A 12,976-nucleotide genomic window follows, 5' to 3' on the forward strand; every position below is an offset into this window, starting at 1 on the left:
ACTGCCACAAAATATCTGGCTTGGAATCTACCTCTGAACTATAGAGGTTTGTCATAGGAGAACAAATCATATACATATATATATCAACATCAAGTATTATCGCATCGCATTTCACATGCTTAAATATTTTTGCTATTCCGTCCATCATTCTATGGACCCATGCTCTTCCTCGAGCTTACACACAATCACCTTTGAAACTCCCTCGACATTGAAAATCGAATCTGGGATCTCATTCTAGACATCATCGTTACTAGAATTCTAAGCTTGCATCGCAACCTTCCTCGTATAGTCATACGATCCTCTATTGATAAGGAGGAATAAATATTCAATAGGTAAATAATCTACTTAATTAGTCTATTCAATGATAACTTATACATCACCATGACCCGATTAGTGGTACTCAATCTCAACATTAATTACAGTACAACTCTCACAGTTGTCATTGTCTCATTATTCATAGACTCATTGGAGCATTACTATGGTCTACCACTGACCTACTGCAATCATTCATTTTCCATGAAATCTTCATATCTAACCATACAAAGTCCATACCTACTTTATCGAATTCTTCTAAGGAGTTAACATAATCACCATTCATAATTCATGAAGAACACTCCAGATCCTGGCGTACATTCATGACATGAAGCAGATAAAATTGTAGAAGAGTTTCAATCAAAGCAACGATAGTAGGTTAATACCCTTCTTAATCATATGCCTTCAATAGAAGACTTAACTCAAAGGTTCGTTTAGTCCTTCTTGAAACATGGTCCTGGCTTATCTCAAGATAGTACCTTCTAAGATAGATAGGCCGCTCATGGCGATTACACGAATTAAACCTTTACCCAACTATTACGGTTAAGTATTGCACAGTCATCAGAAGGAATGTCAATCTTCCGAACCGTAATACAACCTTCCCGGCTTCAACCATCATCACTGTATTCCTCTCGCACGAGCGCCTATAATTATCCTCTTACATTTAAAGTGTCGGCCACCTCTTTGGCCTTTCCTGATAGTAAAATTTCCTTACAATCAATGTCATTTTAACCACCTCCAACTAAATTTTCTACCTCATTTCAATCACTGCTTATGTGAAAATGCTTTTCTTAAGTCCTGGTGAGAAGAAAAAAAATCACCATTTTTTTCCATAAGTCATTGCCTTAGTCATTAGATGTGAACATTGCCACGACTGACTCTCAATCATACTTAGAACATCTTTTATCTTAGGCCCTAATGGCCCTGAACAATTTCGACCTTTACTGATTCGATCCATACTTTCTCGTGGTTTAACACGTGCCCCACTTGGCATCATTATAATTACGTCATATTTCCTTTATCAACATTTTTACTCTTGAGAATTTTGAATATTACCTTTCTTCTTGTAAAACCTCTAAGGTTATCCTTGAATCGTTCCTCCTATATTCCCTAGATACAGGGCATATCGAAATACCCTTTACTAATACTAGAACCATTGTCTATATGTTTCTGAAAAATTTCCCCACTAATACTTAAAGGTTGTTATCACCTTAATCCTTTCCAATTCATACTGTCAAAACTCATACTATCCCTATTAAGGGTGAAATGTCAACCTTTATGCATTCCCCTAGGATTCATTTTAAGTTACCGATGTTCTATCTTTAATGCCACCTTTAAAAAGGTACATGCATCCTTCCATGGATAAATTAAGTCATATATCCCTGATAAGGGTGTCTTATTCAATCATTCCCACCTCGATAGTATATGCCTAATTTCACAATAACATCTGTATTCAAAATGAGGTCAATCAATATGGCCTCCAAAAGATAACTACGGTTATCTACTTTTCTTGCTTGATTTGGTAACGATAACAAGGATAATCTGGAAGATATTGATCGTGTTCAATGTGAACTTCTTCTTAATAATTCCGTATTTACTTTTGTTGTTTATCTCAACAGTCATCTCAATGTTGGGATATCTCTCATACCTGGCGTCTCCCTTCCTGGGTATCAAGCCACCGGTCTTACACTTCACATTCTTGAAGGTCACTTCCTTCATCCAATTTTCCTAATTTCTTACTTCCTTGTCTCCTCAGTCTATCCGCGTCTCAATATTTATCCTTCGAACTATCTCAAGGTTTCCTCAAATCCTCCCAACTTACAGGGGATAAAATATATGTATCTCTTATTCCTTCAATCATCAACTTTAACTCATGGTGAATCACCCTCATCCTGACGATTACATACTTTTCTATTTCTATTGCTACGAGTCTTTAGGGTTTCCTCATACCCAACTCCCTTATCATTCCTCAAACTCTATTGCCTTTATATTCCTTTTCACTTCAGTTTCTTTTTATTTTCCTTTCTCTTATCATTATTTCATGAACCCACTAATCATTAACTTCAAGCATCACATCGTTCTGGGATTCTTGTCATCAGAACGAATCTTGACAACTTTTACAACTTAGCTTCATATTTCATCATACTCGTCCGCCTTTATTCTGACTCTAAAGCTTTTACACTATCTCCATAACCTTGGGAATTACTTTCCCGAAAACAATTGATTGAACTTTAATCAGTTTATTCTAACCTCTGGCTCCGTGCCTTTCTTGGTCTTTCACCAGTGGTGGCCCTTCTCTTAGGAGGGTAAGTGACAAAAATAGTCTTTTGTGATTCGTCCATCATTTAGAATCTCAAATGATTCCTATATTTCCTTTAGTCAGGCTCTTGCCTCGACTGGGTCAGCTTGTTCCTTGGAACTCTAAGGGCTTAGCGACTTAAAGGTCCTGAAAGATTTTCTCACCGTATTGTTTCCTCAGGGTGGTGGTTGGGGATAATAGTCTAAGTTCTGTCTAGAAAGGTCCATAAATTTTCGTATAGGAGTACCGTCTCGGGTCTCCTTTCCTTACTCGACTTCTGTTTCCTTAGTCTGAACATTCCCTCCTCCTTCCCATAATCGGGGTCCTCCTACATATTTTAAATCCTCATTTTCCACTTCATCATGTTATGGGTTCCTTCTATCTTGATGGCGATCTCCCTGACTATCACGTTCAGGGTTTGCTCTAAATCTTATTCCTCAAACTAGCTTTCATCTAAGATCTCATCTTTAAGCTCTTGAACATTTGGAACCCAAATTCTGTAGGAATACCTCATTATTCCCTTATCATCTTTCTCGGTATTAATCTCTTATCTATTTGTTGGCTCTCTGCCTTCATTCATCACTTTTCTGGCATAATCTGTTCTTTTCCAATAATTCGGGCTGTATTGCAATCTCAAACAGCTTTTCAGTACCGGCTCCGGTTACCTTCACTTCTATTTCCATTTTCTCAAAACCTCTTATAAACTCTCTCAAAGACATTATCATCTTGAGTCTCTCCTTTTTACTAAGGGCATCAGCCACCACATTGGCTTTCCCCGAATGATAAAGAATCTCATAACCGTAATCCTTGATTAGCTCTAACCACCTCATTTGGCGCATGTTGAGCTCTTTCTGCGTGAAAATATACTAGAGCACTTATGGCTTAGGTAAATCTCGCACTTCTCTCCATACAAATAGTGCCTCCAATCTTTAGGGCAAAACTATTGCCACGAGCCCAAGCTCATGGGTGGGGATATCGAATTTTATATTCCCTTAATTGTCTTGACGCGTACACGATTACCTTGATGTGCTGTATAAGAAGCACCTTAATTCCTTATGCGAAGCATCACTACAGATCACAAAATCTCCTTTTCCATCCGGCAATGCCATCATAGGGGCCGTCACCAATCATTGCTTCAGTTCTTAAAATCTGTTCTCGCATTTCTCTGTCCATTCGAACTTCTCAGTCTTATGAGTAAGCCGCGTTAAAGGGACTACTATCTTTACAAACTTGAACGAACCTCTGGTAGTGACCGGCCAATCCTATCTCTGGTAGTCGCCCTAACCATGGTCATCAATTCCTCAGTGGTCCTTTATTCATTCTTGTTAGGATCCTCTACGAGATCCTCCTCATCAACAATCCCATCTAGGACAACATCCTCAACCACTACATCCTCAATATGAACATCATCCGGTCCTGCGTTAGGACGCTCTATCGGATCCACAATCCGATCTCCAATTAGTAATAAAACATCATCGCGTTGTTGCTCCTCAACCTCAGGGTTCGGAGTCCCGCTACCATCTACGATAACGAACTACGCTTCTATCACGATATTTATAAGGGTTCCTATATGGGTTTTAACTGTTAGTACTACGTTAGGTAGCCCGACTATGAACTTGGCAAGAGTTCTTATTATCTTAGTGAACTTATTATTTTAACGTCATATCATCTCTGAGGTTTATAACGCTTAGCTCTAATACCATTTCTGTAACACCCCCAAATCTGGGGTCGGGGATCCGGGTTGTCACGAGTTCCATTTCCCTTAATAACACCCAATCTTAATAAACAATCAACTACTCTGTACTGTGACCCCATAATAAACACACACACCACAAGTTATAGTCTCAGAGATGAATATCCAAAAATAACACGAGTCATTTTATTCCAAAATTATATGCCATTACACCTTAAAAGGGTTTCTGAATAAATTTATAATTCTTTGCCATTATTACAATTGATAGAGATACATAAGTCTGGTACATCAAAAGTTGAAAGCCTAGCCTATTGGTAGTTCCTACCTCAGCTATAGCGACATCAACGCCTATAGGAAACTGCGGAACGTTTCCTATCCGCTCGCGAATTGGGAGCTTGGTCTTGTTCATCTTGTCTATCTGATGTTGTGTGATGAAAGAAGAAAGCAAGGGTGAGCAATAAGCCCACCGAAATAATATGTATAATAATTAACAATATATGAGCATTCTCATAGTACTCATGAAAGTCTTGGTCAAGAAGAAATGAACCAAGCTGATAACTTAACGCGACCAAGTCGCAAAATATTCAGTATATATATACATATATACTTTTCACAATCTTTGAAATCCTCTGACATGTATAATATACACAGAGTTCCAGTTTATAACTGTATAAAATATCGTTGCAAGGTGATCTCCTATATCTAACCTTGTCTCAACGTTTTTCCGAAAATCTTTGACATGCACAAGATAATCATTTACTAGATATAAGTTTAAAAGATGAAGTTACAAGATACTCCAATATACTTATATCCGAATACTGCTTGAACTACCACCGTTCAAGTTATAATCAGTTTCAAAAGTTCATCACCCAGATGAGACTACAAGATAAGACTTGAATAGATTCAATCCTTGAAATATCATTATAAATAATGAAGTTACGAGATACTTCATTAAGTCCCGATATATATATATATACACCTATATATATACATTTCATACACTCCTTGAAAACCTCTGTTATGAAAATTATAAATAGAGTTGCAATATCCAATGAATTTTGGAAAGGAGAAAACCTTGGCATAAACCTGATATCTTGATGATCAGGCAAAGATACCAATAAGTAACCTTTTCTACTAGTAGAAGGACGAATTTCCCACTGGTCATCACCCTGGTCGCAATAGGACCTTATGCTGGACTGCCACTCAGCCACTTACGCATTTGATGGACTCCCACTGAGCCACTTACACTTTCATGGATGCCCACTGAGCCCATGTTGCTTATGCCGACTCAAATAGATGGACTTACTACCCGAACGTTGGGTAAGTAATCAATTCATTTACCAAAACCGCAACCTTATTGCCAATATAAAATACACCACAGAGCCGGATCCCTCTGTTTTTGAGCGAGTATTTAAATCCCCTTTAAAAGGAAGATCTTAAATATATAAAAAATGAGTTTTGGGATCCGCTCTAACTTTTAAAAATCATTTTAAAGACTCGAAAATACTTTAAAGAGTGTTTGGAGTAATGCTGATTTAATAAAGTAAATCAGTCCCAATATATTAGAAAATATCTGAATATTATTATTTAAATAATATTCCCATAAAGAATAATCTTTATACAAATAATTGAAGTAGAAGTTGTAAAACTTATACTTGAAATGAGTATTAAATAACCAAAGATATACTTATACGAAAGTACTATCTTTATTTGAATAATCAAAAATAAGTTTGATTATCGACACCTTATTCTTTAATAAAATAAAGAATATATTTCAGTAAATAATCGGAGTCATAGGTCCTCAAATGGATATTCAAATAATATTCATTAAGTAATATAAACTGAGTCATAAGTCCCCGAATGAATATACAAATAATATTCAGTAAATAAAATAAAAGGAGTCATAAGCCCTCGAATGAATATTCGAATAATATTCAATAAAAAAAGGAGTCATAAGCCCCCGAATAAGTATTCGAAATAATATTCATTAAATAAAATAAAAGGAGTCATAAGCCCCATAATGAATATTCGAAATAATATTCATTAAATAAAATAAAAGGAGTCATAAGCCCCCGAATGAATATTCGAAATAATATTCATTAAATAAAATAAAAGGAGTCATAAGCCCCCGAATGAATATTCGAAATAATATTCATTAAATAAAATAAAAGGAGTCATAAGCCCCCGAATGAATATTCGAAATAATATTCATTAAATAATATAAAGTTATCGAATAAACCTTATTCGATTAATAGTTTTGAAAACTACATCAATATATATATATATAAATATATATAATATACTCGGGAACATCTACTCCCGGTTTTAGAAAAGGGTTCACCTTTGGGTCCCCTACACTCAGGGTATACGCAACTACTGCTTATCTCTAGCATATGCAACTAATAAGCATTTGAACCAACAGATATATAAATCAAGAATACGAAACAGGCATGCATATATATCATATCAACATGCTCCAATATATCGCAAGAATTTGCTAATAACAATCATGCACTTATCACAAGATAATGCATATACATATATACATCATAACAACAGTATAACGGGTAGAAAACTTGCCTGAGTGCTCCCGGATAGACTTAAGCTTAGAGTGGGTCCGATAACCTATGAACAACAACATAAGTCGGAATTAAACCCCGATCGCTTAAGAAACTAGACTTTAACCATTTAGAGTCCTAACGTTCGCTTTCGCGCTTAACGATTCACTTAAGTCGCTCGAGTACCCTCGGCTCCACCATTTTTGAATAAATTAGCCATTAAGAGTTTTAAGGCGATTCTTTCGCGAACACCTTACCAACTGCCTAATCCACTTTACGTAAATGTTTTATACCCCAAATAGTCATTTAAAGTCCTTAACCAAGGTTTCAAAGTAAGGCGAGGGGTAATGGTTCGGTCGCGAAATGCCGTTACATAAAACGGTCGTTTCTCCTAAACCGTACATCGGATTCAAAAGAACCACATATCAAAACGAAGCTCGTAACATGAACTATCTAATCATGGCAATGGTCAAAACCTAACAGGGAGTTCTCGGGTCCTGATGTTAAGAGCAAAAACAACTAAAGTAAATCGAACATTACGACGGCTATGTTTACGCGATTTCCCAAAATTTTACCATTCCAAAACATATCAATCCAACTACCAATCAACAACAACTCAAGATACAAATCAATGCTACTGATTTAAGTCATAATAAGCTCAAGGATCTCAATCCAATCATATATTATAACATCTCCAAATTCAACTAAACTACTTAACAATTAAGCTCGAATCATGCTTATCATTCAAATTACTACTCATCCATCCAAACCATCTCCAAACTTCAACATTCAAACTTATTACTAAAGGGTGTGAAGATTTATACCTTTCTTGGAGGGTGGAAAGTTACTAGGAAGCCTTATGGAGCCTCCTACAAGCTTGATCTTTCCAAAGAAATCAATAACACAAAGTTAGGCTTTAAAGTTTCTAAAAGTCCGATTGAAATAACTGTAAAAAATGAGGGTCTTATCATGCTTATTTGGACGAGCCTTGTGAACAAGAGTTGTAGGGCATCTCAATACCTTTTCAACGAGCTATAGAACACAACATTTGAGTGAGTATTGAAGGAGATATGGCAGTTTGAAGTTGCTGTGTTTATTTTGGCCGAGAGCTTGATGAAGAAAAGGGAAGAGCTTTTGTGTTTTTTGTGATTTGTTTTGATTTGCCTTGGTTGGTTGACTTTTGTTTTGTTTTAATCATTTTTAACCATGAAAAAAAAATTGTGTGGTTATAAATCAACCACACTTCCTTCCCTTATGTCATGCTTTGGTCATCATGTGATGTCACCATCCACACTTGTCCTCTTCTTGTTGGTTTGATGACATCATCATCCCTAACCTCCTTATTTAACTCTTAGTTGTTTGCCTAATGACCGCTGATCTGTTATACGGTTCACTTAACTTTCGTTTTCGTTTATCGTTTAAGGGATCATATCCGGGATCTTATTACTTAGGTTTCTTTAACCTTTCTCAATACATTATATTCCTTTCATGATCCTCTCTTTTAATCCTTGAATTTAAATCATTTTTATTCTATTACCTTATACTCAATTCTTTCTATATCTGGTAGATTTTCGAGAAAAATCAAAGTGTTCGAATTTGGATTCTGATGATCTTTACATACACTTATTTATCATATAGAGTACTAATAATATCCCAGAAGATCAATAAAAGAGCCCCTACATAGTGTGGCATGAAAAGTTTTATTATTCAGCATAATCAGCAAAACACTATTCATAAGGGTTTCAAAAATTCCAAAAATTGGGGTTATTACATTTTCTGTAACAACTCTTGCTTCAAAACCACTTGATGTAGTCCTCAAAGGTTGAGTTTGTTGAGCTTTGGTGAATCCTGGTAGTAGAATCTTTGAAGGTTTAATATGAGTAATGTTAGAGGTTTCCTTTTCCTTATCTTCTGATATCAAACCAACTTGAGCTATGTCAGAGGTTGCTTGCTTCAATGTCATATCAGAACTTACTACATCTTGACTCTGAACAACTTGAGCCATGTCAGAGGTTGGTTGAGAAATCTTCTTTTTATCAGAGTAAGACTAGCATCTTCTTCATCAATTATTTCTTCATCCATGATTGGCACATATACCTTTACATGTTCATCAATTTTTTCTTTGCCCTTGGATCTTGGATCTACCTCCACTTGTGATTTGACTTTGGTTGCCTCAGAATTTGTCCTCTCCTTAATCACAATACCCTTAGGTTTTGGAAGTTTCTTTTCAACAACAGAAGCTTTAGACTTGGAGTTGACATTTTCTGCTTTAAGTCTAGCTTCTTCTTCCTTTAGACTTTCAAAGTCCATTCTTGGATTTTCTTTGAGAAATAATCTCTTTAAAATTTCTTCATCAATCTCCAGATGTCCAGTAGAACTTATCCTTTTACCAGTATCAGAACTTATTCTTCACCCAGCATCAGAACTTGTTCTTTGTGTAGAAATTTCAGTTGTCCTTGATGAAGAACCTTTACCTTGACCATGACCTCTACCCTTATCAGAGTTTCCCTGGTCATCATTTCCATCATCCTTACCCTTCAGTGGTTGAGTAGATTTGCATTTGGACTTAATCACTTTCTCCCCCTTTTTGGCATCAGCAGGTAAAAGAAGTGAGACAAGCAATTCCACTGAGGATTCGATCTCATTGAGTTGAGTTTTTAGAAGCTTGATTCTTCAGAATTTCAGAAATTTGATCTTGTTGCTTCTCCTGGGTCTTTTCAATATACCCAATTCGGTCAAAGGCTGGCTTGAAAAATCTGTTCTTTTCCAATTTTATATTCATATCTTGCTGGATCAGAGATTCTTGAATTTTATTTACCTTGTCATGAGTTATTAAGTGTTGACCTTGAAGGTGCCTTGTACTCAATACAGTAACTCTCAGCTGTGCCTTGAAATCATTATTTATCACCATTTTATCAGCTTTGTCAAGGTGCTCAGCAAGAATTTTTTCTGTAGGAACAAAACTAACTGTGTTCCATTCCTTAGTCCACTCCTTTCCTCTAGGAGTTTCACTCCAAGGTACTGGTGCATCCTCTCTAACAAACTTCTTGATCAAATCAGCTTTGTTAACTATTTGTTGATGTGCATGTCCTGAAGGACCAGCTGCATCAGCATCTACATTTGTAGCAGCTTCACCAGTAATTTCAGCATTGTCAGCATCAGAACTTACAGAGCCTGCGGTATCAGCATCCTCTGATAAAATAACAGTATGTGAGGCTATAGAAGCTTCAACATCATCCTCTAAATTCTGATCTGTAACTAAGTTCTGATCAACAGCCAAATTTTGATGCCCACCTAAAATCTGATCTTCATCATCTAGATTCAGAACTGGTGTTGATGGAATATCTGTATTGAAATCAGCATCCAAAAGTGGTGTTATTGGTGGAGTGAGTTGAGTTGGTGGAGCTTCTAAGTACAGAACTTCAGGCACAATCAAGTTATGAATATCAATTTCAGCACTTGTACTTGGGTCTTCAACATGTACTGGATTAATGATAGGAGACATAGGAGGTGTAGACACTTGCTCTGGAATATCCTCTTGCTCTTGAATAGGAGACTTTTGAGCTTGAGTAAAGTCTGATTCAGTTGTGGGAAGTAATTCAATGAATATAAGTTCTGTTGGGATCAGATATTCCTGACCCCCTTCCTTAGCTGCTATTTCCAGAATTTCTTCAGAGTGTGATGATACACTTACAACCCTCCTGGCTCTTTGCTTTTTAAGTCTCTTTGCAGAATTGGAGACTTTGGGAGCTTCATCATCAGAATTTAGCTTTCTAAGCCTTTTAAGGGGCCTAGAACTCCCAGTTTCAGTATCTTTCTGAGAAGAGATCTTCTCAGCTTCTACAATAACAGGTTCTGATATTGGAACCTGTTAGTCCCTTGACAATATAGCAAGAATTACAAAAGGGGGGTTGAATGGAATTCTTGAACCTTTTTCTTAAAATAAAAATGTTCAAACTCGAATATAAATATAAGTGTATTGATTAGCACAATGCGGAATAAAAACTTAAGTGAATCAAAACACAAGTAATTAAAAACAAGAGTCTTTAAAAACTTTCTGGTGGATTTAAACAATTCCACCAGAGATATATATTATATCGAGAGAACTCCGTGTTCAAGAATGCTCACAACTGTTTATAAATTTGAACCACTGAGAATACAGAGAAATGCTAATAATTCTGCTTACAAATGTTTCTCACTTTTTGTATCTTAGATCTTAGTTTCTATTTGCTACTTCTTGGTTTATATATTACCAAGATTACAAAGTCAAAAGATAGAATCATTATAAAAACTATCAGTTTTCATGCTTTGCTACTTTGTTCTCTTTTACTCAGTTAATAGGCTTCCTCATTCCTTTTGCATACATCTCGACGCATGTAACCAGTTGTCACTGTCAACTGATGTTTGAATTCTTTATCCGTTAGGTTCATGATCATCCGTTGGATTGTTAATCATCCGTCGGGTTGTTGATCATCTGTCGGGTGCTTTGTAGATTATCCGTCGGGTAGCAATTAAGCACTTGACTTTATTTCACTTATGCAGAATTACAAGACATCATCTATGTACAATTAATCAACCTATTCTGCATATCTAGTTAAAGTCAACATGACTTATATACTACTACAGAATCTATACAAAGGTGTATGCAGAAATGTGCTACAGACTCATTATTACATAAGCTACTCACCCAATGGATAATAAATCATCATCCGTCGGGACTATAATGAGTTATCCGTCGGGTGCTACATTATTTCACTAAGTAAAACTACTTAGGTGTTTTATTTGTGAAATCATCAAGTACACAACATATGCACAACAATCTCCCCCAATTTATGTCTACTGGAATTGTAGCCATAAATTAAGAGATACTTGATGATAACAAAACATCCTAAACATACAGCTTTAAAGAAAAGTAGATAATATTGAAAGTGCTTCAATTAATCAAAATGTACAAAGTTTGGCTGACAGTCATTTTCAAGGTGCTCCTCTAGCCTGAGCAGATTTTTCTAGTTCCTTGAAAGTCTAGATCTTCTTCCAAGCTTTCTGTTGTTTTCATCAATCTGATTTTGGAGCTGCCTGTGGAATTCCAGTTCATCAGATTCTGAGAGATCTAGCTTTCCTTGCATTTCCAAGAGAGTCTCATTGCTAGAGATACTCAATTGGTCTTCTAATCTGAAGAGTCTTCTCATACCTTTGTCATCCATAAACTCCATCAGCCAGTAGGGCCTTGGATGCACTCTTCTCCCTGTGTTTGGGATGATTAGAGTCTTTGGGAGTGCATCTTTAGCTCTAACACTCCTTAGTTCTTCAATCTTCTTCAATACTAGTCTTCTTGCAGTGACATTAAATCCAAAGTTCTTCTTGAAGGATGAATAAACTTTAATCAGTACAGCTTGGCTCTCTTGAAGAATCCTGTGAAGTGGCCACTGAATCTCCCTTCCTCCTTTGTACTTGAACACTAACCTTTCAGGTAGGTTTTTGTATGCATCAATTCCTCTTACTTCATCCAGTTCATCCAGATAGAGGTTTAGACCAGAAAACTCTTTGATGTCACACAAGTACAAGTAGTCTCCCTTATTGACTACAGATTTGGATTTGAGGGGTGACAGCTTCACTTTCTTGACTGCCCTTGACTTTGTCCTTTTTGGCTTGCTAAGGATTGGTAGACTGAGGTCAGGAATTGGTATATTATCCCATTCTATTGGCTCATCCTTGGGCACAATAGGTTCACCATGAATATTCCTGTAGGGATCCACCACCTTTATATCTTCAAATACCACAGAGGGCTTTGATGTTTGAGTTGTAGCTGGTGTGGGTTCCTTAGGAAATTGATCTTCCAATTCCTTGTCAACAATATCTAGTTTCCTTTTAGTTCTTTTAGCCAATTCTTTCTTTCTTGGAGATTTCTTCTATTCTTCAACTTGCTTCCTTGATTCAATAGCTTCAGATGGTTGAGAGGGAATTTGTTGAGATGAATTCACATCCTGTAGCTTGGCCAAGATAGCAATCTGCTCTTTCTTTTGTTTAGTCTTCTTTACATCTAGAGCAGCTTGCTTCTTTTCCTGCTTCAATCTGGCTTTTTCTTCTCTCTTTGCTTGAGCAAATTGTGGATGT

Source organism: Apium graveolens, chromosome 5, assembly GCF_009905375.1.
Source record: "Apium graveolens cultivar Ventura chromosome 5, ASM990537v1, whole genome shotgun sequence".
NCBI classification, from domain to species: domain Eukaryota; kingdom Viridiplantae; phylum Streptophyta; class Magnoliopsida; order Apiales; family Apiaceae; genus Apium; species Apium graveolens.